This window comes from Pygocentrus nattereri, chromosome 6 (assembly GCF_015220715.1).
Source record: "Pygocentrus nattereri isolate fPygNat1 chromosome 6, fPygNat1.pri, whole genome shotgun sequence".
NCBI lineage: Eukaryota > Metazoa > Chordata > Actinopteri > Characiformes > Serrasalmidae > Pygocentrus > Pygocentrus nattereri.
The window spans coordinates 8855895-8883565 of record NC_051216.1 but is presented as its reverse complement, the minus strand read 5'-3'; the positions used below and the strand labels follow the sequence as shown (position 1 = coordinate 8883565).

Here is a 27671-nt window from a genome sequence, read left to right as displayed (position 1 = left end):
GCCACAATGAGTTCACCGTAAAAAGGGCACGTTGTTCTGCCACAGCCAGTTCTTTGGTTTGTGTCCTCAGATTCTTTAAACTGTTCTCTGAAGCTGCAGCCTCGGTGTCCTCCGGCCGCTTCCTTCTAAACCTCTTTGAACACAGAGCGGCTGCGATACGTCTCTTTTATTTTTTGGTACAGAAACATCAGCCTAAATGTTTCTGAGTCTCAGCAGCGCGGAATTATGATGAATGTCGATCGGATACGGATCGGATTTCAGTACCACATGTGAAAGCCTCTCAAATGGGAATTGAAAATGTTTTTTGCTGTCCATACTGACAAACACGACACATCTGTGTCACATTTGAGGAAAAAGATCAGATTTGGGCCACTTTTACCTGCTGTGTACACGTAGCCTAAGACAAACTGATGAAACATGTAGAATCAGGTGTGCTCCAGCTCGTTTGGAAATCTACAGATAAGATTGGACACCCCTGCTTTAGATGAAACATGCCTGAAACACAGTGGAAACAATGACATTGCAGATAGAAGTTTTCATATTCCACTATAAAATAATTCCACACTGCAGACATTTAGACCTCATTGATAACTTCTTTAAAAAAATGCACCCCACTGCTGCAGCTCATGGAAATGATCCATTTACATCTATAAAAACAAGAAATTATGGATCGGACCTGGATTACTCTTAATATAGCTGATGCATCAATGTATGTTCAATCCTTTGAATCAGACTGGGACATTCTCATTTTTTATGGTTGTAGACTTCTAGGGGCAGATTTCAGAATAGCCACTAATTATGGATAATTGTGTGGTCGCTTTGCGCTGGTGTGGTTGGCCAGTTTACTGGGTTATCTACTAAGAACTTCCATGAAACTGAACACAGGTGCAACTTTGTAATTAAAATACGAAAAAAATTATCTCTTGTTTGGGTCCTGCAATTTTAGTATGAAAGCCTATTTTTGCCAGGTAGATGGGGGGAAAAAAAAAAAAGCTTTTTTAAAAATTCTTTTATTGACTGAAGGGCACTAAAGGACCGTTGACCCGATGTTCAGATGCTTTTTAGTGATTGTAATGGTGCAAAATGTTGGTCAATCTGCCTCTAATGTGAGGCATATACAGTGGTGAAGATGTTGGAATATTGGTATTTTTACTTTAGGAAAAAGTGTGGCTGTCTACGATAGTTGGATGGTTTTGCTTACTGTACCCCATCGTTAGTTACGTTTATATGCAGCCAGACTTTCCATTAATCTGACTAATAACTCAATTAGGATAGAATGTGTCCATTTATACACCTCGTTTGCAATAGTCTAGTCAGATTAAGGCCATTCGGAATACAATTTCTATTTGATTGACCGAGGTGGGTAATTGTGTAAATAATCCATTAAATAGAAGAATAATATCCGTGTAAACGCCTGTATCCGATTACATTCCCTATCGGAAAGTTTAAGTCCGTTCTGCATGTGCGTCACGTCATAGTGAGAGTTTATACCGTTCAACATGGTGGAGCAGAAACTGGTCTGCAGAGGAGACGAAGTTCATGCTCTGATCTTTAAAAGACGGCGGTGGGACGGTCGTCCAGCTTATGTGTCTCAGAGCACGACGTCTTCCTCTCGGCCTTCTTTAATAAGAACACGTGAAGGACATTTTCCTGAGTCTGACATCATTTTAAAGTAATTAAAAACACAAGCACTGCTCACTGCTGCTCATCTCACTCTGGCTGGAAGTGATGTTCGCTGTCATGGTAACATCTACATTAAGTTGTTCTCCACGCATGCACATCATTTTGGACTGGATTAGTTGTAGTGAGCATGTAAATGGAGATTTTCCATCCGATTGTTGAGCAGAATGAGAAACACCTCAGTCTTGATCTATAATTTGACTGGGGTTCGATCAGGTTGGCAAACGTCTTTGAATGTAAACACAGCCGTTGGCTTAGAACTTTGCCTAACCCAGTAATAACCTCTCATATCGCACATCAGTCCTGCCACTATGTAGTGCTAAGTGGTACTGAAGAAGGCTTAGATCTTACATTTTCCCCAGAGTGTTTCATTAATCTCTCCTGAATGGCGCGTCTAGCGTATATAATGGATGCAGTGAAAAGCTCTAATCTCCTAAACCAGAAATCATGGAATGGTGTCTCACCCCTGCGTGAATCATCCAACCCTCTGACCTTGCCTGCTTTCCTCAGTTGTTGCCCCATTCTCAAAGCCTCAGATTATATATTTTTCTGCTATTGATGGACCTTGTTCTTCCTCTCTCCCTCATCCCCCTCACTGCCGTGTGCCTCCCATTATTGGACGTTTCATCTGTCAAGGCTCTGCGAGCGTCTGGGAGAAGAGTGTGTGATTGATGCTAATCACTCTGCCCGCGAGGGATGCAGCTCGAGTGTTTAGCTGCTGCTCCACAGCACGGGCTGCTGTCTGCCCAGCTGACCAGAGCCATTATTTTCTAAGTGTATTCCTTCTGTCGTGCCATGTTTGGCTGCAGCCAGTGTTGTGGTTTGGGATTTGTTGGTTTTCTGGTCACTCAAAATTCGTTTTACATGGGGAACCCCAGTCAAATCCATCTCTTCAACAGCCTTTTACACACTGGGCATTTCAGTGTTCGTAAAACTTTATGGTTCAGGCAGTCACTCTGTGCTCATTTGGCGGTGGAACAAAGCTCACTGCTGTGTTATCACTGTTGCTCCAAAGATGTCGGAGGCAAGTAACTGGAAGGAATATTTGTTTTTGGATTCTGTGCAGCCGATAACTAACATAACTATTGTCATAACCAATTCATACAGCCACGGTTATCTGTCTGATTAACACACGATGGCTACCAAAAGCACAGAGCAACATTATGCCATGTTTTTGAGAGCGAGTGAGATTTTTCTCACTTCTAATCTAGATTATTCTCTATTTTTGCTCTCAATTGCAGCTGAAGCTTATATTACGGAGTGTCAGACTGACAGCAATGCTTCTTGATGAGGACCAAACACTATTTCATTAGTACTAAGTGAATGGGAGACTGGGAGAATGGGAACTAGAGTCATATGGATGACCTCTGTTTGCTATTAGCACATGAGCTAGCTCCAAAATACCATTATACTTTAATGCATAGTTATACTTTCAAAAAATAATGGTCCTGTTGACACCATGTAAAGTTTTGGACTTTTCCAGCAGAAAAAAAGTTCAATGTCACTCTAAAGACCTCATGAGGACTTTCCCTACTCGATTACACGGCGCCGGTGTTTACCCTGGTTCTATGAGAGCGCTGGTCTCTTTGGTCAACACTGGTCATTTTTCTTCATTTATTTTGCATTTTTACACGTCCTTATGTCAGTTGATGCTCTCAGTTTGTTAGGGGAGATAGGGGAGTTTTTTTTTTTTTTTTTTTTTTTTTCCAGTCAGCATTAAGCATCACAGAGCTCACCTATCCGGTACTGTACTGAATATCCAATGCCTATGTGACTAGCATGGGGTAGCTTTAGCAGCTTTAACCAATGAGCATGCAGATATTTTTCTTCTACAGCGAGTTTACCCAACATGATCTGAACATGGCTTTGTCCAAGTGTGGACCCAAGGCCCATTATGATGAAATGGTTCCTACAAGGCTACAAGGTAGTTCTGAGATGAGTCTACCATATTAAAGAAGCTTTAAGACCATAGGTTTTTCTTTTTTGGTCATAAACATCACTTATTACTCCATTAAGTGTGGAGTCAAGCCAGTAAATAATGGGCTACATCAAGCGTATGGCAGCACTTGACAGCACAAATACCCCTCGCAGTTTCATTTCATGTGACATTTTGATGGTTGGCCCTAAACTCCCCAGCTACTGACACATTGCATTTATTAAATACAACCCCATTTCCAAAAACGTTTTGCAGGCAGAATGTAAATAAAAATAGAATGTAATGATATGCAAATCATGTGAAACCATATTTTTAAAGGAAGTGCTACAAAGGCAGCATATCAAATGCTGAAACTGAGAAACTGAATTTGATGAGATCAACATGTTCCAAAAAAGCTGGGACAGGGCAGCAGAAGGCTGTTAAAGTTGTGTAATGCTTAAAAAAAACACTTGGTGGTCAATTGGCAACAGGTCAGTAACATGACTGGGTATAAAAAAGCATCAGAGAGGCAGAGTCTTTCAGAAGTAACGGTGAGGAAGGGTTCACCACTCTGAAAGACTGCATGATCTAATAGTGCTACAATTCAAGAGTAAAGTTTCTCAACATGAAATAACAAATAACTTTCGCTTTTCATCGTCTACAGTACATAATATCATTAAACGCTTCAGAGAATCTGGAGAAATCTCTGTATGCAGGGGACAAGGCCAGAACCCAGTATTTGCTGGCTGTGATAATGAAATAGGGTTGTACTGGGTGGTACAGACGGGTGACAAATTAAAGGTAAACCCAACAAAGTGTGTCTTGGTAAGGTGTTGGACCACTACGAGCCACCAGAACAGCTTCAGTCCACTTTAGCATAGAGTCTGCAAGTCTCTGGAACTGTACTGGAGAGCTGGAAGGACGGAACACCATTCTTCCAAAAGATATTCCCTCAGTTGGTGTTTTGAGGAGGGTGGTAAGGAATGCTGTCTAACATGCTGAGCCAAAATGCTCCTATATATGTTCAGTTTAGTTAAGATCTGTGATGGCAAAGGCCACAGCATGTGATTTCCATCATTTCCATCCTCATCAAACCATTCAGAGACCCTTTGTGCCCTGTGTAAGAGGCAGTTGCCATCCTGGAAGAGACCTCTCCCATCATGATAGAAATGTTTCATCACAGGATAAAGGTGGTTCTTCAGAGCAACTTTGTGTTGGTTTGCAGTGACCCTTCCCTCTAAGGGAAGAAGTGGACCCAAACCATACTCGCAAAAATCCCCCCCAGAGCATAACAGAGCCACCGGACCCCCTAACTATATGGGTCAAGTGTTCAGACCTGTACCACTATTGGTGTACATCGCACATGCACTCTCCCACTTATGGAGAATATGGTGAGGGATGGCTCATCTGATTATACCGCTGTTGTCCACATACTCCTCGTTACTGCCCCCAGCTGGCAGCTCGGCTGCCCGGGTCAAACGTAACGGCCGCGCTGCGTAATGGGGTAGGGCCCAGGTGACGGAGCTCGGGACTCGCTCCTTCCTCTGGTGCCTCTAAGTGGCCGGCACCTGCATCATCGTCCTCCTCCTGGCGTCACTCCTGTGACTCGTGTCCGTCGGGGGGAACTCGGGCTTTGCGCTCCACCTAATCCACACTCGTGGGTCTCTCCCCAGCGTGCTCGCCGAGTAAGGTTAGTCACCGCTGAGTGCTTTCTGCCAGCTCTCACGGCCGTCATCGTTGGGGCCCAGGGGTCGGGCACATGCCACATACACCAATGCACAAACATCATGGTCACTGAATGTGCACATTCAACCACATTTCCAACTATTGGCTGATATCCTTCCCACAGATCTAAAGGCAGGTGCAACTTTAGTGAGTGATCCTATTGAAACACGGGCTAGTTGAGCAGTGTTTGTGACTGAAGCTCCTGCCATCCGTTCCCCAAAATGAACACTCTTTCAAAGACACAGCAGGTAAAAGTGGCCCAAATCTGACTTTCTCACCATCTGACTTTTTTTGTTTGGCTGTTCACATTATCTTATAAAGGTGATCTGTATACGACATCAGTCTGAACAGATCAGCTCCTAAACTGACCCGCATGTGCAAAAGAACAGACCTTCATGTGGCTCGTCCAGAGGTAAACCATCAGGATGGCTGGCGAACACCAGTCACTCCCGGAGTTTGTTTCATCTTCACCAGCATCACAGCAGCGATTGAGGTTCCAATGGTTGACAGCTGGACTCATCACCCACAGCGTGTTCGAGTTCGCTGTGTCCTCAGATTTTTTTAAACTGTTTTCTGAAGCTGTAGCCTCGGCTCCTCCGGCCACATTCGGCCATTTCGTTCGTAATCTCTTCAAACCTGGAGCGGCTGCGATACGTCTCTTATTTTTTGGTACAGAAACATCAGCCTAAGTTTTTGAGTCTCAGCAGCGTGAAATTATGATGAATGTGGAGTTGGACTGACGTAAAAGTCGCATGAATTCCGATCTGGCTGTTCAGACTGAGACGCGTTGCCGCAGATCGGATACGGATCGGATTTCAGCACCACATATGAAAGCGTCTCAAATTGTTGTTCACACTGACTCACAGACAAACATCTGTGTCGCATATATGAAGAAAAAAATCGGGTTTGGGCCACTTTTACCTGCCGTGTAATCGTAGCTGTAGATTTATTTTTTATCTGGATCCAAAACCAAGATGAACACCTGCTCAGCAATTCTTAGAAATGCCACAGAACATTCGGAAGCTCACTGCAGTAAACCTGTCTGGATGCATCTGCACTCATTATGACTCTCTACTCAGTTGAGTTTTTCCTTTAATTGGTCACTAACTGTACACAAAATATAATAAACCATTAGAAGCAGGGAACCCTCTTGTCACTGGGGCAGGACCCCTCTTGTCACTGGGGAGGTTCCCTCCATCTCAGTACCTTCAGTCAGGGAACATAACTGAACCATAATCCACTGAAATGATGTTCTAAGCTGTACTGACTCCACACCCCGCCTCGCCTCGCCTCGCCTCCAGGCTTTTATTCTACTGTTCTGTTTTAAAACATTCGGTTATGTAAAAGGTACAAATACAAACTTTTCACCTGGAAAAACTGATTTAAGTTTCACAATCAAACCTTAAAACCACTGCTGGAGCTTTTGAGGGAACATTTACATTGTTTGTACCTTGATGAATGAAAAATGTCCCTGCACAGAACCTTCATATCTTAAATCTTTGTATTATAACAGTGTAGATGGGATAAAAGTAATTCGGTCTTGTGGCTTAATGGCCATACAGTTGCATGCAAAAGTTTGGGTGCTCCTAATCAAGTTTTATTGATTTTATTTATTTATTTATTTTTAATTGAAATGAGAATAAACACGTTCTGCACACACATTTGTGTATTTTAATGCACAATTACTGTTTATATGCTTTATAATTATATTTTTACATACAATTATATGTTTATATATAGTGTAACGTTTACAAAATAAATAAAATATGGCATGTGCAAAAGTTATGGCACATTTTTTGTTGTTTTATATTTTCCAATATGATAAACGCAGCAAATAAACAGAAATCGTGCACTGCAAAAGCCATGTTTCTGTAAGATTTGTCGCCTGTAGAATATTTGAATTTATTGATCAGAAGTCTGTAAAAGGGCTGTATTTCTGGGAGGTCACAGAGGTCACTGTAATTTTCTGTTATTAAGAGTAAGTGACCCTTATTATTCCCACAACAGGGAAATTTCACCTCCGCATTTAACCCATCCGTGAAGTGAAACACCACACACACACACTAGTGAATACACACACACACACTAGGGGGCAGTGAGCACACTTGCCCGGAGCGGTGGGCAGCCCAATCCGCAGTGCCCGGGGAGCAGTTGGGGGTTAGGTGTCTTGCTCAAGGACGCCTCAGTCATGTGCTGTCGGCACTGGGGATCAAACCGGTGACCTTTTTGTTTTTTTTTTTTGTATGCTCCAAAATCCTTTGTAATGCTCGGTATTGTTCAGATGTGTGGTCATTCTGACAGACTGTAAAACACTATAGAAAGTGTAGGAAGCAGTATAACTTGTATTGTTCTCTGTCTGTGTGAGAAGGGATTTTTCTCCTGGTCAGAGTATTGGCTGATGGTGCCCTTGAGACCCAGACAAACTGAGAGGAATCCTCAGAAGGTGAAAGTTTGATCAGTTGATTGGTCCAGCGATGGTGTGTGGGTTAATTGATTGTGCAAATAATAATTAGGTGCTGTCTTTGTGTCGGCGTGTGCTGTGGGGCCTTACCTCAGCTAGTTTGAGCTGACCCACAGTCCCACCTCATCAATCACAGGGACCTTGACCTTGGCAGCTGAAAATGCATAAACCGTTTTTACGGAGCTCCTGTTAAGAAGGGGTTAGTCAGCTGTTCTGCCTTATCTAAGGTGATTTATGGCTCGCGTCTCTCTCAGACCACAATCAGGAATCGGAGAAATGGTGCCACAGCTGTCCTGCTAGCCCTGAGCTTAGTATCAGCGGGCATACTAATCATTCCGATATGAGTGGGCATGTGACAGTTCTGGTGTTTATGTTGACTGAATATCATACAGATAATTGTGATTAACAGTTAAATATACATTTGGGTTCATTGGCCACACTGGCTGATTATCTTCTTATTTCTTATTGTTGAAACTAACTGACCACAAACACAGCTGAGCTCAAATAAACAAACGTTACTCACCGCCGCCCTCTACAGGTGATATTAACACACACCAAGTAAACAAACGTTACTCACCGTCGCCCTCTACAGGTGATATTAACACACACCAAGTAAACAAACGTTACTCACCGTCGCCCTCTACAGGTGATATTAACACACACCAAGTAAACAAACGTTACTCACCGTCGCCCTCTACAGGTGATATTAACACACACCAAGTAAACAAACGTTACTCACCGCCGCCCTCTACAGGTGATATTAACACACACCAAGTAAACAAACGTTACTCACCACCGCCCTCTACAGGTGATATTAACAAACACCAAGTAAACAAACGTTACTCACCGCCGCCCTCTACAGGTGATATTAACACACACCAAGTAAACAAACGTTACTCACCGTCGCCCTCTACAGGTGATATTAACACACACCAAGTAAACAAACGTTACTCACCGCCGCCCTCTACAGGTGATATTAACACACACCAAGTAAACAAACGTTACTCACCGCCGCCCTCTACAGGTGATATTAACACACACCAAGTAAACAACCGTTACTCACCGCCGCCCTCTACAGGTGATATTAACACACACCAAGTAAACAAACGTTACTCACCGTCGCCCTCTACAGGTGATATTAACACACACCAAGTAAACAAACGTTACTCACCGTCGCCCTCTACAGGTGATATTAACACACACCAAGTAAACAAACGTTACTCACCGTCGCCCTCTACAGGTGATATTAACACACACCAAGTAAACAACCGTTACTCACCGCCGCCCTCTACAGGTGATATTAACAAACACCAAATAAACAAACGTTACTCACCGCCGCCCTCTACAGGTGATATTAACACACACCAAGTAAACAAACGTTACTCACCGTCGCCCTCTACAGGTGATATTAACAAACACCAAATAAACAAACGTTACTCACCGCCGCCCTCTACAGGTGATATTAACAAACACCAAATAAACACCCGTTACTCACCGCCGCCCTCTACAGGTGATATTAACACACACCAAGTAAACAAACGTTATTCACCGCCGCCCTCTACAGGTGATATTAACAAACACCAAGTAAACAAACGTTACTCACCGCCGCCCTCTACAGGTGATATTAACAAACACCAAATAAACACCCGTTACTCACTGCCGCCCTCTAAAGGTGATATTGGCAAACATCAAATAAACAACCGTTACTCACCGCCGCCCTCTACAGGTGATATTAACGAGCAACAGATAAACAAATGTTACGTTTAACATTGCATTACTTTTTTGCTACATAAGCCTTATAGCTGCAGCACACAACTAACACAGCAATCACCAAATATTTGGGGTAAAAACTCAAATGGACAAAACTCTGCTGGAAGAGTCACAAAACCAAGCGCAGTCCATGCTTTGATAATGTACTCAAATTGCTCACCGAAGCGTAAGAGTGCACTGTGCAACCATTGGTCACCTCACTACTTAGAAAAGAGTGTACATTGGATTTTTCGCTGAATTATTCCTTTAAAGGATGCTCACTGTGCTTTATTTATAGCATTTTAAAATTGGGCAGTGATTTCTGACTGGAGCTTCAGTATTGTACCTTGGGTATTGATTTAGGCTTTGTGTGTGTGGGTGTCCTTGCTTGTCTTTTTGGATGCAGTCAGTGTTTTAAGAGTGGTACTTTGGTAAGTCATTTGTTTGTCTCGTTATTGTGATGGTTTGAGCTGTAAGTGTGTGCTTGTGTCATATTATTTTTATTTATTTTTTTTTTTTTTAAGACTTTTCTCGCTTTTTTTTGAAAATGTAAATGTGTAATATGCTGATTGTCTCAATGTGTGATGCAAACTGTGTTGTATTTTACTGTAATATAGCTGGCAGTGTATAACGAGACGATCAGATACAGTAAATGAGGGAAGACTAAAAATAGCTGTCTGGTTAACTAGTCACTTACTATATTTAAATAAAAAAAAGCATGAGTTTTCACGTGTGTGGGATATATTTACTGGTAGTTAATAGGTGCTGGGTTGGCAGATGCTGTGGCAAGATGTGCACTGCAGAGGAGTTTCAGCCTCAGGCGCTCTGCTCACAGGCGTACACTGACTGTTTGATGTAAACTGCAAGCTAAAATCAGCACAGCTCTCGGAATCTCGCCTCTTTTCCCTCTTACGGAGAGAGCTCGGGCTAACCCGATATCCATTTACTGGCTTTGTCAGTCCAAAACTATCATTTATCAAACTAAATGCTAATAGCAAGTTGCATGTCTACAGATAAGCCTTTCCAATGGAGATGAAGTCGCAGAACCAGGAAACTTTAATGCTTTAAAAAGCCGTTCCTGAATTCGGTTTGGAGCTGTACTCTCTCAGAAATAAAGTCGTGAAACTGTTACTGAAAGCATATGCATTCCTGAAATCCTGCTGATGTGGGTTTATACCAGGGGTGGGCAATTAATTTTCCCAAGGGGCCACATAAGAAATTGGCTAATATACTAATATACTTAACTCAGTTCTGCCCAATACATATATTTTGTATACAGCATTTATAATAACCCTTTATTTATTTATTTATTTATTTATTTATATATATATATATATATATATATATATATATATATATATATATATATATATATATATATATATATATATATATATATTGTGTGTGTGTGTGTGTGTGTGTGTGTGTGTGTGTGTATGTATGTGTATGTATATATTATATATATATATAATATAATATGTATGTATGTATTTTTATATATATATATATATAAAATACATACACATCTAAATTATATATATATAACTCTGCATTCATCTTCAATCTTTCTTTTTTTAAATGCTAGCCTACACATGTAAGGGCTAAGAGCTATCTTGAAAGCTGTCCAACACATTTGCTGATACATTTGAGTGAAGCGCGCTGACCGGGCAGACGCAAATAATAAAATAATTTTAAAAAACCAAAACGAAAGGGTTGCCTTCAAAATAAAATCATTGTAATTGTATTTTGTGCACCTGTCGCGGTGTAATGGGTTTCTTAGTTACACATTTACTTTTCACTTCTAATTTACCAACGACCTCACGCGGACCAGTCAGAGACAGTCAGAGGGCCGGTTGTGGCCCATGGGCCACACAATGCCCAGGTCTGGTTTATACTGATGGTCTCTCTCCTTTAGTCATGAATGCAAGGAAAGCATACGAAAAGTCTTCGTCTGAACTGTGGGGAATGCTTAGTCTGCTAAACATGAGAATGTGAGTGAGTCTATGACTTATAAGGGAATTTTGGAAAACAAGGACACTGATTTCATAGGGCCCTAGATTTGTACACTGTCAGAAAAAAGGTCTGAAACTGTCACTGGGGCAGTGCCCCTCTTGTTGCTGGGATGGGACCCTCTCAGTACCTTTAGTAAGGGAACATAACTGTACCATGATAATGATATTTTCTAAGCTGTACTGACTCCACACGCCGTCTCGTCTCCAGGCCTTTATTTCGTTGTTCTGTTTTAAAACATTCGGTTGAAATATGAACTTTTCACCTGGAAAAACGTCTTTAAGCTTCACAACTTGGCCTTAAACCCACTGTTTTACCCTTGAGAGAACATATTAAATTGTTTGTACCTTGATGAACGAAAAACGTACCTGCACAGAACCTTTATTTCTAACAGTGCAGGAAGCAAGATTGATGTGCTTTTGCTGATCACTACTCTGCTTCATCTGATGCTTATTTGTTTTAGCTATGGGCGCGTTGCTAAAGCTTCTGTGATTTGGCTGACGTGGATGTCATTCAAAAGGGCCCTTTACTGTCAGAGATGGCGAATCTCGAAACCTACCCACGTCTGGCTTATGAGCCTGTATGTCGGCGCAGTTTACACAGCTTGCAGTGGTTTCAGCTTGTGCAGTATTTCCAAGCTTATAAAGAACTTTGTTTTGCAGAAAAACTGATTTGGGTTCTCTTCTCCAGCCTGTTCACGGCAGTTTTAACTGCTGCTGTATTTCAGGTGCGGTCCTCGTCTAGTCAGCTGTTGCCCACAGCGCTGACAGTGGATTCATTAGTCTAGCCTGTGCGACCCTTAAAATTACTGTTGATCTGTTGATGCTAATGAAACACACTGCCTTATTTGACCTTTAAGTGAGGTGTTTTGTTTTGTATAGCACTTTTGTATTGAGACTCTTAATGTGTGTAGGTGATGTCCAGTTTTTGGTGCCCCCTGGTACTAATTGCCAGCAGAATGTATCACCAGTACATGTGCTGTCACCAGGTCAGTGCAGGTCGGTCAAGTTAAGTCTCCAGTGAATGCGACTGATGTGATTCTGAAAGTATTCACTCGAAAGAGACCGTCTGCTTTACTCATTTTGAGTAAATAGAACCTTTTGTAGAGGTAAATGCCTTTAATTGATGGAGTTAACTTAACATTAAAGCATCATCTGACGAAGCGATTGGACCCATTTGCAACTGTGAATTCATTAGGCTAGTTTATTCATTTATATGGTAGCTCTTACCTGTGCACTGAGGTTTCACTGTTTATTCAGATATATATATATATATATATATATATATATATATATATATATATATATATATATATATTGATCATACACTATATTGCTAGAAGTATTCGCTCATCTGTCTTCACATGCATATGAACTTGAGTGGGATCCCATTCTTAATCCATAGGCTTTAATCTCATGTCGGTCCACCCTTTGCAGCTATAACAGCTTCGACAATTCTGGCTATATTCAGCTTCTCAACTCTTCTGGGAAGGCTTTCCACAAGGTTTAGGAGTGTTTATGGGAATTTTTGACCGTTCTTCCAGAAGTGCATTTGTCAGACGCTGATGTTGGACGAGAAGGCCTGGCTCACAGTCTCTGCTCTAATTCATCCCAAAGGTGTTCTCTCGGGTTGAGGTCAGGACTCTGTGCAGGCCAGTCAAGTTCTTCCACACCAAACTGGCTCATCCGTGTCTTTATGGACCTGCTTTGTGCACTGGTGCGCAGTCATGTTGGAACAGGAAGGGGACGTCCCCAAACTGTTCCCACAAAGTTGGGAGCATGAAATTGTCCAAAATCTCTTGGTGCTGAAGCATTAAGAGTTCCTCTCACTGGAACTAAGGGGCCGAGCCCAACTCCTGAAAAACAACCCCACACCATGATCCCCCCTCCACCAAACTTTACACTCGGCACAATGCAGTCAGACAAGTACCGTCTCCTGGCAACCGCCAAACTCAGACTCGTCCATCGGATTGCCAGATGGAGAAGCGTGATTGGTCACTCCAGAGAACACGTCTACACGAGTCCAGTCCAATTTTGAGCTTTGAAATTTTGAAATTTTCATAAAGTGTAGGACAGCCACCGTGTCCAAATGATGTAGAAATGTAAAAAATGTATGCATTTATATAGATATGTATCTTTTTCCGTGTACAACTGTAGTGGATTGAATACATACACCACAATGTCCATTATGTGATCAGATATTGCTGAACCTCACTTAAATGCTGCTACATAACATTGACATAAGTTGTGATGACAAATTATGCCCAGTAATATTACAGTACACCAGTAATTGTCATGACAGATGTCATAATATTTGATGTTAACTAGACATAAGATGTGATGTAAACTATCATGATACCAAACATTATAGCGTCTGTCATTTGGTCATATGGCATGTTTGACACTCCAATGTCAATTTGACATAGAAGTAGTGTTGCTCCAATTAAGTAGAGTGGTAAGGACTCGGCTAGGGTTCACACTTTAGCTCCAGGTGACATTCAGCAGGGTGTTATATGCAGAAAAATTAGAGCCGCTCCCTGATTGATCCGCGCTCACCTGTACTGTCACTGGCTGTGACATGGTCTATTTTTTCAGCTGTGTACTCTGCCTTCCTCTCCATAACTCTAGATGAAATGCTGTCAGGATATCTGGCTTCTGGCTGCCGTGCTGAAATATCGCACCTTTTCACCGTCTTCTCCAATCCACCTTCCGTCCCTTTTACCAAACTCCCTTGGAAGAGCACCTTAAATCCTAAGGCCTGGAAATGAATGATGTGCTTGAAAAACATGAATGATTGCTGCTGTGAGCAGCAGATTAATGTGTGAATGTCTGTATTGTGTCATGTCATAGACTTGTCTGTGAATGAGGAATTGCTCTAAATTGAGCATCATGCGTCTATAATGAATAATGGAGATGCTTTCTGGCCGGCTGATGCTGGGCTCATGTCGAGCAGAAGGGGAGATGTGGCACTGATTGATATACGTGCATTTAAAAGCTGCTCACAGTGAGAGATCTCAGACTTCCCAGATGATATCAAATGTGTCCAGACAAATGTGTCCTGCCCTGTTTCTTTAAAAAAAATAAAATTTAAAATCTGGTGTTTAATTTCCGGTCAAAACAACTATTAACCCTCAAATGCACGGTGTTGCCATATGGCAACAATGACTTTATCCCAATTTTACTAAATAAAGCAGTAATATAAAATGTGTTCTCCTATTTAATTGTGAAAAAGGGTCTTTTACTTTGGAAGGAGTAATACTTCATGACGTAACATGACCTGGGATTCTTATTATAACATTGTTATTACCATGCATTCCAAACATCAATTGAAATTGTATTAATTTCCAGTGTTTGTAAATATTGGGTCCTACATTCCACAAAGTATAGTTGGATTTGTTTGGTCTTGTTTTCAATGAAAAGATGTTTTTTTTGAAAAAAAATTAATTTTATGGTTCATTTTTTTGGTTTTATGGTAATATGATATGTGCCATATTGCATCACTTTACCAAAATACCCCATTTAATTTTTATCAATATTGTTTTTTTTTATATTTCCATTATTTAAGCAATTTTAAATAACAAACACATTAAAACATTTTCATGCTTAAGTATTAATTCATGCAATAGAGGATTAGGTACAAGTTGGTTTTTCAGCAGGAGGAACAAAACGGAAGAGAAAGATTTGACAGAATATAGTAGCATTTTTTTCAGTATTTACTAACTGCTCTAATTATCTTTATTACAGTTTCCACTCTTTTGTGGAGACTCACTTTCAGTTTCTCAAAGAAATCTGCAGGGATTTGCTTCCAGAAAACTCACTGGGCTGTACAGTACGACACGTTTGTGATTTAAAATATCACTTTATTTGGAGTGGTCATTTGTAGACCGTAGTGACAGTAGTGAGGCATCTGAATACACTGTAGTAAATTCTTGTAGATGTTCTGTTGATACATTACTGACATTAAGTAGATGTTATTGTTAATGTGTTACTTGCATTACACCAACCTAACCATAGCAAACACCTAACCCCTGACCCTGGCCCTAATCCTAATCCTAACCCTAACCTTAACCTGAATCCAGGCCCTCATCTTAATCTTAACCTGAACCCAAAACCTAATTCTAACCTTCACCTTGGCCCTAATCCTAACCCTAACATCAATCTCAACCAAAATTCTAATCCTAACCCTAACCTTAACCTCAACCCAAACATTAATCTTAACCCAGGCCCTCATCTTAACCTTAACCTGAACCCAAAACTTAATTCTAATCTTAACCCTGGCCTTACCCCAGGCCCTCAATCTCAACCCAAAGTCTAATCCTAGTCCTCATCCTGGCCCTAATCCTAACCCTAAATTTAACCTCAACTCAAACCTTAATCTTAACCCAGGCCCTAATCCTAACCCTAACCTAAACCACAACCCAACACTTAATCCTAACCCTGGCACTCATCTTAACCTTAACCTTAACCTGAACCCAAAACCGAATCTTAACCCTCATTCTGGCCCTAATCACTAACCTTAACATCAACCTAAAGCCTAAGCAGGACTCTAATATAAACACTCCCATGTGATCGTCTATTCAGAGTTTTAGATGAAACAAATGGACCACTCAGAATAAAATGTCTCAAAACTGTTTAGTTTGAAGATGAATATTCAGTCACTGTTATTTGCATCATCCTCCGCGTTTCTCTCACTGAAGTTGACTAAAAGGCCGTGATAAAGAGGCGACACGTGACTCTCTCCACTGTTGCTTTGTTGGAGTAATACAATGTCCCTTCGCTTGCTTGTTGTGGTGAACAAGGCACTTGCTAATGTTCGCAGGGGCTGATTATGAGAATGAAACCTGCTGGACTTTTTCTCTCCGCCTTCATCCTCTGAAAAAAAAGTGCAGTAAGTGCTGGTTTCTTTAGTTTACACAAGGGTTCACCAGTGTTTTCCACAAAGGGCTGGTGTGGCTGCAGGTGTTCATTCCAGCCAAGCAGGAGCACAGATCATCTAGCCAGTCAGCTGCTTGAAGACTGAGACCAACTGATTAAACCAGTGAAGTCAGATGCACTTCTGCTTGGTTGGAATGAAAACCTGCCACCTTCATGGATAGGATTGGTGACCCCTGGTGTATAATCAGTGTGAAGTGTGACGTGGTGTTAAACTTTCCACAGATTCTGAACTTTGCAAAACTTATCCCAGGTGGATTCCTTGTGGGCTGCTGTGTGAACACAACCTCCTCCACATCAGTGAGTGCTTCGCATCCTTTCAGACCCACAGCGCTGAGATGTCTTCTCACAGTGGAAGGATGGACAGAAACCGAAGTTTTCAGATCTGAAGCAGCTTGATTTTTTTCTCCTCTCTCAAAGAGGAAAGCTTTAAGTGCTGTTTATCTGAAGCGGACAGTGTTGGTGTCTACCAGGTCTTCCAGGTGGCTGTTAGGAGTCCCATTTTCTCTGTAGCTTCATTTTTTGGAAAGTTTTGTATTTTCGCTTACTTTCCTTCAACTTTCCTCGTCCTTACACAATTGAACTATTTTCTATCTAATCTCCTCTTGAAAAATGAATAGCTTGTTCTTACTGGCCCTTTTGACTAGAATCTAAATAAATAAAGGGTCTCTGATTGTACTGTATGTCTGAATTGGTTGCAGCATTTTGGAAGAGCTCTTCTAGGATCAGGCTCCTCAACTATTTATAGTCTTCTCCATCTCTAAACCTGGTCTTAGAGAGGGCTGCTATGCAGAGAGGCTTTGTGAATACCAGCACTAGTCTCTGACCTATTCTTTGGGGCCGTGCCATCTGGATTCAACTAGTGCCTTTCCTGCAGGTCAGCACCTGGCTTACTGAGCTCCACATGAATCACTAATGTGAAAGAAAACACACAAAAAGCCATCATCAGCACTTCTCCTGCTTTTTAAATCTGAAATGAAGTTTCAGAGCAAAAATGTGCCGGTTAGTCATAAGCGCGAGTTATGAATTCAACGATTCCAAATTCAGTCAGAATTTCTTTTTATTTATTTATTTATTTATTTATATTTTAAGCCACTTACTGTTATGAGAGGCACTCTTTCATGTGTGTGTCCTGTGCACAGTGTGAAATGAAAGCCCCTCTCTCTCTCTGTGATGTGGAGCTGTGGATCTGAACGTCTTGCTGTAGGCAGGCATACAGCCAGGAATTTAATCAAGCTTGAGCAAGAGCACACCTGGGTCGATCCAACGGAACCGCCTCAAGCCATGTTCATAAATATCGGTCATAATCACACATAAAAATCTTAATCTGGTTTAGTATGTGAGCTGGAGCTCTGTATGGCTTATCAGAATAGTGATTTCTTCTTTTGCCTGTTCTCATTACCAGGTCTCTGTTTCTCAAAATTGATGTGTCCCTGATTTAGACGTATCCAGTTTCACCCGCTAGTTAGGACTCCCCCAGTCACATGATACCACTAGTGCTAGGAGGACAGCTCAATGTGCTCGGATGAAAGCTCCAACCATCAGATCTGTTGTCAACTAGCATCGCATTGGGGGGTAGGGGAGGCATCCTACCCACCCACTCAGTGGGCAAAGCCAGTTGTGCTCTCTTGGACTCCCAGCCACGGATGGCTGTAGCATCACCAGGGATTGAACTTGCCATCTCGTCACAATAGGGTCAATGTTTAGACGGTTGAGCCACTCAGGAGCCCCCCCAGCGATATGTCATACTACATACACCAACAAACTAAAACCTGATAACCGCCAGCCTAATATATTGCTGGTCTTCTCCGTGCCAGTGAAACAGTTCTGACTTACTAAGGCCTAAACTCTGCAAGACCTCTGAAAGTGCCCTGTGGTATCTGGCACGAAGACATTAGCAGCTGACCTTTCAGTCCCGTAACTTGGCAAGTGGAGCCAGATTTGTTCCAGCACATCTCACAAATGCTGGATTGAGTTGAGAATTTGGAGGCCATCCATATGAATGTCCAGATGCAGGGTTTCTCAGCAGAACCTCGTCCAGAGCACCACACTGCGTCCACCAGCTTGCGTTCTTCCTACAGTGCATCCTGAAGCCATCACTTCCACAGGTAAATGATGCAAATGTACCTAACCATCCATGTGGCAAGACTCATTAGACCTGGCGACCTTCTTCCATGCCATTCGTTCAAGGTCCAGTTCAGATGTTTGTGTGCCCATTATATGCTCTTTCAACAGTGGACAGGAGTCAGCATGGCCATTTAGGCTAATCTGTGGCTACACAGCCCCGTGTGCAGCAGGATGCGATGCACTGTGTGTTGCAACATTCCTCCCATAAACATCATTAAAATTTCTGTGACTTGTGCCGTACTGTCCCTTCTCTTCACTGTCTGTGGGTACCACTGCTAATCTCGACCACTCCACATGCGTTGCCCTTTCTGAGATGCTCTGACCCAGTCACCTGGCCATAATGATTAGGTTCCTGTTAAAGTCACTTAGGCCTTCACGCCCGCTGATTTCTCCCACATCCACTATATTCACTACAGGAACCGCCTGTTCGCTCACCGTCTACAATGTTTCAGACCTTGACATGCACTGTAGGTAATAGATAATCATTATTCATGTCTCTTTGGTGAGTGTTCGTAATGTTTTGTTCACGATGTCGTCAAAATTACACAGAAGCCTCAGCAGCTATATATAATTGTCTTTTTTTGGTGTGTGTTTTATGTGTCCACCCTTTGCTTTACTAAGGTTTCTGGTTTTTTTTTTTCCTCAGGAGACTTGCTTTCAGTTTTTCAAAGAAATCTGCAAAAATCCCATTTTCTCTGTATCTTTTAATCAGTTTTTTTCCTCGTTTTCCTCTAACTCTCCCCCTCCTTATGCAAGGTCTTATATCCTTAGAATACTAAATGAAGGGAGGTCTCTTTTTGCACAGTACTGTACATGAGCCTACATAGCATTAAACTCTATGTATGCACATGTAAATTACAGTATTTAAAATGAAAGAGTTTTGTATTGTTTAGGGCTTATTTTTTTTACCCTGCTGTTGGTGAATTTTTTAATATGATTTATTCCTATTTAGCACCTAGTTTATCTGTAGCCATTTAGGTCTGGAGCACACCTCCTCCAAAGCATAGCAATACGGAGTTCATATCCATGTAAACAACCAGACACAGACTGTTTTTGCCTCACTCATCCCAGAAAAGGCAGCTGAGTACAGTTCCTCACCGATACTGCTGGCTGATGCATCACTTAGCAACACAGGTCAGGGGAACGCTGTCATCTTCCTTCCAGTTATTAGTCTCAAGGACCCTCAACTACAGACAACATGCAGAAGAAAGTGCAATTAGAGCTCCAATAATAGCAGTGGACGCATCTCAGCAACGTTCCTTTCATCTTCTATAGTAGACATAATCATGTATTGTGAAAATAGATTTCGAATTTGTTCAAAAGCAGTTTTCTCTGAAATGACATACAGATTTTAATATTACTTTTGCGCAGATATGCTTGTTTGGTGAGTTGTGAATTTTTGGAGATGCTGTGTAAGAGTGAATGTTCACTGCTGCTCAGGTTTCAGTGCAGAAGCACTGGCATGTCTTATAAATTCAGCCCAGAACAGGTTTGATTTCGGCTTTCTGCCACTCCAACACGAGTCGCTGTACGTTAGCAGTGTCTTGTCTCAGCAGAGCAACAGTGGTAACACTTTCTATGGATGTCACGTTTGTAAGCATCTATAAACACTTTCATAATGTTATAATACATTCGTAAGGCATTTTAAACATGCACCCACGATGCACCGAGTCCGCGAAAGGTGAACCGCGAAGTGGCGAGGGAACACTGTATATTAATTCATATCTTAAAGGAGCTAAATCAAATTATTCAGTGTGCATGCACTTAATAATCTCAGCCGTTATCTGATCATCATCTAGTCATGTAAACAGCATACTCTGATTTCTTATTAAGGCCTAGATTTCTGATTAGGAAATCCACTAAAGATTGGACTTTAGCTTATTAATGACATTTTTCTGTGTGTGTGTGTGTGTGTGTGTGTGTGTGTGTGTGTGTGTGTGTGCCCACACTCTGGTTTCTTTCGGTTTCTCAGTCTGCGCATGTGCAAAACAGCAAGTGTTTAACACAGCAGCCGTGAGGTGGCAACAAGACACTTTTGGGGCAACGCTAAAACTATGTGAAATATGAAGCGAGGGATTTTAATAATCTTATAGATGAGATATACCCATATATTCTGTTTAAAACATAAAACAAACTGGACTAAGTTTTACATTACGTTTGTCACGTTTTCTTCTGTGAGTGTACTGGAGGGTTGCAAAGCAGAAGATTACCGCCTGACTCATGGACCCAGAGTTTCCCCATTATCTGAAACCCCCATTGCAAGTAAACGCCTTGGAACGAATTACTGACAAAATCTGATTTTCTGCAGTTATTGGAGTAATACATGCATGTAGATGCAACCAATGTGAGATCAGAGATTTAGGCCCCTATTAGTGTCTAATGCACTGTTTTGCACCAGTGTCTGGTTCCTAATATCACCCTCAGAGTCCCCAAAGAGACACACTTCAGCAGAGATCTCAGAGTACATGTATGTCTTAATCAATAATACAAATGGTGGCTGCCCCTTTTCTCATTCTCCTGTCAGACTGAGGTTCCTGTGTCTGCTGGGCTGAAGTCCTGATTAATTCCACTGTGCTCCCTGGAATTACTGTTCAACTTAACTCGGCAGGGTTGACACATGAAATCAATTATTTCTAACTGGGTCAAGCAGTATTGTAGCCTCCACCTCTGTATCCATCCACCCTGTCTCAGTGCACACCAAAGGAATTAGGGAGGCTCTCTAATGTCTTTGCTCTGGAGGAACAACAGTTAATGGTATTGGTCCTCGAGGTAAAAGCTTTTCTGTCTGTTTTAAGTGAAGAGTGGAAGGTTTGCCATTCATCCATCTCTAGCCTCCTCAAATTTTTTAGGAACATATATATGTATGTATTCAGGTAGCAGTTAGGAGACCCTATCCCATGTAATTCCTCCAGCTCATTCCAGAGGACCTTGAGGTGCTCCAAGGCCAACTTGGCGATATATTCCTTCCAAAGGGTCCTAGGACAACCTCTCTGTCTCACTGCAGTAGGCCATGCCTGGTAAACCCCCACCAGGAGGCGGGGAGACATCCTAATCAGATCCTGGAACCACCTCAACTGGCTCCTCTGGAGCAGTAGTGGCTCTTCTGCGTGTATTCATGATCTCATTCTTTGAGTCATTACCTAAAGCTCATGAAAAAAGTAGAGGGTTGGCATGTAGACTGACCTTTAAACAGAAGCTTCGCCTTATGGCGCAGCTCCCTCTTCACCACTACTGTCTGTTACAGTGACCGCATTACCGCTGCTGCCTGTCCCAGCCTGTGGCCGATCTCACGATCCCTCTTCCCATCACTCATGAACAAGACTCTGAGATACTTAATCTCCTCCACCTGGGGCAGGTCCTTTCCCCTTACCTCGAGTGGGCAGTTACTTGGACCAAGAAGCGCTGAAAATGCAACCAACTTCTAAGACTGAACTTGGAAGCATAAGATGTGGGGAAATATCTCTGCAGAATTCTTTGAAACACTGAACGTCTTCCAAAAAGTAGGGAAGCTATAATAAAGGCTGGACACTCTAAATACTGAAGCATTTAGTTTGTTGAGACATCTGCAGAATTTTTGGTGAAATATGTGAAAAAGATACTTGATGGCCATTTTGACAAATTTTGCCTAGTACTGTATGAGCCTGTTCACAGCTGATCACTGTATGTGACCAGTATCTGAATTGTATCCTGATAAGATGTTACCCACATGCATTTGCGTTGTACGAACTTCTTTGGAAACCGTTCAACAGGAGCCGTTTAGATATTTGTTTGAACATTGCACCCTTTCTGTGAGTCGTCTGCAGTTGGTTTTCGATATCTCTGCCTGTCCAGATTGCTATTGAGCATTTTGCAGTTGGCCGTATTTTAGCAGTATGTTAATGAATATTAAATGAATGGGGGCTCCCAAATGATGCAGCCATCTACTCTTTGGCGCTGTAGGGGAGGGATCACAAGTTCAGTCCCAAACGATGCCATAACCATCTATATCCAGGAGTCTCAGAAAGCATAATTGGCTTCCCTCTCCATGAGTGGGTTGCATGCCCCCCCCACCACCATCACCAAGCATGATGCTAGCCAATGCAGGTGTCTGTTACCTGAAGAAACGAGATTTACAGTCAACTTGCATTTAAGTTTTTTATCATTTTGCTCTATAGCTGCAAGGCGTATGTAGCAAAGTAATGCAAGCTTATCCCACGTTGGCCTTGAAGCCCCAGTGAAAATCTAATAAAGCAAACTCTGAACCGTTTAAACTTGGCAAACTTGGTGATCGACTGCATTTGGCGTCAAGGGAAACTCTGTAATTAGGTCTTTTGCCAAACCATCTCTTTATGGCTTTGCTGGAATATGAAAATATAGTTTCTGTTGAAACCTAGTCAGAAACAGACTGTTGGTTTCCTTCGCTCCTGAGGTTTGGATGGAGCCTGTGTAGCTGCTTTAATGGCTGGAAAGGCTGTGTTTGCTCTTGGAGGCTTAGCCCCAGAGTCTCCTCCAAGCTGCGTATGCCTGGCTTTCCCAGGCTGCTCCTGAAGCTCTTATCTACCCATGGCAGTGTTCTGGCACTGGGGCTGTGACAGACGCTTGGCCTGGAGAACTTAGAGAGGCTAGAGGGCTTGACCCAGAACATTCTGCTGGATGGCTGACCACAGTGGGGAAAGAACGACAGAAATGGCCATCGTACCATGTAACAAATTAAAAATACAGAAACTACACAAATAAAACAGCCTTTTCTTCAATTTGTAGATCATTTTAAATAGGCATTTAACATTAGCTGTCAGTTTTCATTTGGTAATCTGGTAACCTGTTCTCTCTTATTTATGAGGCTCACTTAGTTTCTTTATTCACAGTTCTTAAAACTCTTACTGTTGTTTTTATTCTTTTGCTGTCTAGTGTCAACTGGAAGAGATTGACACGTCTTTGTACCTCATTTCCTTCTTGTTGGTTCTTTCTCATGTTCTTAGGGAGTTTACATTATATTACATTTACATGCATTTACATATTTTTTGAAATATAGAGGGGCAGATATCTAGAGAGCTTAGAAATTTGAAGCAGTCTTGCTCATAGACTTTTCTTAGTATGGAATTGGCATTCCTGCTTTGATGGGGCATCGAACTTCATCAACCTGATGATCAAATGGTGGTGTTATCCACTGTGCTGTCCTTTTGACTGAGTATTTTTGGTGTGTTATGACCCGCTTTTACTGTCCACACATAGTTTAGATCTACGAAGGCTCTAGTCTAGAGTAATGGGACTGTATAGACAAGCACATCCATCGAATGCTCAAGAGAAGAGTTTGTATTATTATTAAGGCAAATAGTCACAGGGTTTTAGATTTTGGGGTGAGCTGATGCCAAAATAACAAACAATCTGTAAAGCCACCCCTCATGAAACTACCTTCCCTAATCCAAAAGAAAATACTAACAGAAATGGCTACAACTAGTGAATGTATATACATCAGTGTCTGTGAGTAAAATGATACCACATATTTTCGGTCCAACATCAGGCTGTGAATAGTTTTCCCACTTTTGCTCATACAGACAAAACCACTAGTGATTTCTGTTTAACTGTAATGTTTTGGCCACGGATATATTGTGCACCACTAATTATAAGTCTCTGTTTTCCTGTCTTGCAGTAGTTTGTTTGCATTTAATTGGCTAATTTTATACATTTTGCTATTGTTGCAAGATACCAGATCCTCCAAGACCTCAGTGCTTTTAGTAAACCCAGACTTTCACATCATGATGTGCTTTCCTTTCGTCTGCAGTAACTCCTCATACAGGCAGCAATGATGCTAAATAGCATTAAAAAGTGCTGCAAGTATAATGAGCCTATATTATTTATATATATATAATTTTTTTATATATAGTTAATGATATAGTTGAATCAAGCTCAACAAAGTAGCCAACAGTCCAACAGTTAAAAATAATAATATTTGCAATTTATAACTAACTATAATTTCATGAACCAAGCCTTGTATCTCCAAAATGGTCCTTCTTTTAATGCCAGTCAATGGACTTTTTTCCTCAAATCATTTCTTTTGATCTGTTCATCATGAAAATTACACACAATTTAAAAGGCAACAGGTATTTTTGAGTTATGCCAAACACTAAAAAATGACAAAAATAGAGATATGAGGTTTTGTTCTGACAGCAGCGATATATTAATTCCTGCCACTGGAAACTTATCCACTAGGTAGCAGTGATGTAGTGCAGGCTGAAGCTCAGCTGCTTATGCACCGTATGTTGCTATAGAAGCTGTGATTGCTGCCCTTTTGTTCAAGTACATCTTTAATGATTCGCATAGGTGCTAAAGGAGTAAAACATCAGAAAGTTAGTTTTATTAATTTACATTTACGGCATTTAGCAGACGCTCTTATCGAGAGCGACTTACAAGAAGTGCTTTGTCTATCTAGAGAAAGTATCTTTGCTAGTCACCAATAGGTTAGAGAAAGAGACAGTCCTGAGCTCAGATACTGCTAGAAATAAAAGTTACCATAGATACCAAGAGAAAAGGAGCAGAGTTGAACACAGAACTATGTGCCATTCAATGCAATACAATGCAATAAGATACAATACAATAAACTACAATACAGAGTGCAGTACAATAAAATATAATATATAAGTGCAGCTTATAATTCAGTGCTCATTTAAGTGCTGTGTGAAGAGATGAGTCTTCAGTCTGCGTTTGAATACAGAAAGAGACTCTGCTGTTTGGACAGCCAGTGGGAGTTCATTCCCCCACCTGGGCGCCAGTACAGAGAACATTCTCGACGCTTGTCTTCCACGCGCCTTGAAGGATGGCGGGTCGAGCCGAGCTGTACTCGAAGCTCGAAGGGCTCGTGGTTCAGTTTGAGATTTCACCATTGCCATGAGGTCTGGAGGGGCTGGTCCATTTTTGGCTTTGTAGGCCAGCATTAGGGTTTAAATCTGATGCGTGCAGCTACAGGAAGCCAGTGAAGGGAGCGCAGCAGTGGGGTGACGTGGCTGAACTTGGGCAGATTGAAGACGAGTCATGCTGCCGCATTCTGGATGAGTTGCAGAGGCTTGATGGCCTGCATGGGACGACCAGCCATGATCACCATCACGGTTTTGGTTTTAGCTGATTTAATTATATTTTTAAATGATATTTATCCATCATGGAAACCACCAGTGAGGGACACAGCTCAGTCATAGCTGAGCTGCAGAGAGCAGAGGACCCGAGGAGCTTTTAGAGCTATAGACCTGTCTTTGTGGACTCCCTGGAAGCAGAGGCAGAAGCGCCAGCACCCTCCTCTTCCACCGCCAGAAATCCCTTCAACAAACATATTTCAGTCTCTGAGCTCCTTGGTTTTAGTGTCGCCTTCACCAGACACTGGTAGCGCTCGGATAAGTACTGCTGTACTTGGATGCTGGAGATGACTCATGAGACTCGTCCTGCTTCCATGAAAGACCAACCTCTTATCACAAACTTTGCACTGAGTATTTTTCTGGTTCAGTCATTTATAGTGTACCCACACATGCTTTCCTTCTGAGGCGACTCTGCTCTGTGAGATGACGTGGATGCCTACAGCATCGTAGCAGCAAGCACTGTCCTTTTTAAAGACCTTAGCTTATGAGATGTTTTTGTGGTTCAGGCTACAAATTTTGTGGCTTGGAAAGATGACCAAGCTTACAAATACTAAATATAAATTCCAATAAAACAGCAAGCGAATATTGATGTATTGAATTTTATTTTGCCAGCCTTATAAAACAGCTGTTCAACAGCAGCATTGAATATGCAGTACATATGTACACCAAGTATGTTTCTGGTCTTTTACTTCAATTACTGAAAGCACATGCGTTCATGAAAATATTCCTGATGTGGATTCATACGGGTGTTCTCTCTCCTTCAGTGATGCATACAAAAAGTCCAAATGGTGCCCCCTTGTGGGGAATGGTTAGTCTGCTAAACATGAGAATGTGAGTGAGCCTGTGTTATAAGGGGATTTTGGAAAACAATAACACTGGTTTCAAAGGGCCCTGGATTTGTACACTCTCAGAAAAAAGGCCTGAAACTGGGGACAGTGCCCCTTCTTGTCACCGGGGTGGGACCTTCAAAGGTACATCTCAGTACCTTTATTGAGGGAACATAACCATAATCCACTGAAATGATGTTCTAAGCTGTACTGACTCCACACACCCTGCCTCGCCTCCAGGCTTTTATTTTATTGTTCTGGTTTAAAACATTTGGTTATGTAAATGTTACAAATACAATCTTCACCTGGAAAAACTGATTTAAGGTTCATAATCAGACCTTAGAACCACTGCTGTACCTTTGAGGGAACATTTACATTGTTTGTACCTTGATGAATGAAAAATGTACCTGCACAGAATCTTAATGTCTAACCGTGTAGTCATGTCTTGGTGTCTGGTTGAATCTGGTTTTCGTTTCATTTCATTCTACTGAGAGTCCTAACAACAATAGAATACAGCAACACAAAGATCCCCTCGACTGTCATCTCTCTGTCTGGTAATTGTCACCCTCGGCAGTAATTGTTGGCATGTTTTGATTTTGGTTTGTGGTTCCAGCATCTCAGTCCATGCACTGTCACATTTTTTTGATCCATTAGTGCACCAGATGTCCTTGTGAGGACAGGAGGTTTCACTGTAGTGTCATCAGAAGTTTGGAGAGCCATTTCAATCTGATCTAAACCAGTACAGGACTAAAGCCCTGATTGTCATCTGCTGTTTCACATGAACAGTTTTTGTAATGAGATAAATGCAAATGTGACATTGTTGGATAGGAGGAAGAGATTGTGTGGTTTGGGTGTTGAAACGGACTCGCTTTTGGAAATGTGGAGCCAGAATTCCTGACTGGAATACTTTGTCCAGTAATCCAGAGCCTGGGATTTAATTAACATTGTTTAATTAATTGCAAATGTGTTCCATTTATGTAGAGAAACGTGATGATGATAAGATTTGTTGTTGAGGTCTGGACTCTGGGGTGGTCAGTCCATTGTTCAGCTTCTTGGTTTAATGTGTCCGTCTCCTTTTCTCAGTGAGGTTCTTCTTGATCAGCTACACGTCCTTTCAGACCCACATCGCTGAGCGGTCTTCTC

At 41.7% G+C, this 27671-nt stretch overlaps 1 protein-coding gene across 6 annotated transcripts in view; it reads left to right on the top strand.

The window, feature by feature from the left end:
• Nucleotides 1–27671, top strand: part of gulp1a (GULP PTB domain containing engulfment adaptor 1a) — a 165861-nt gene that overhangs the window by 34703 nt on the left and 103487 nt on the right. The window lies entirely within an intron of this gene.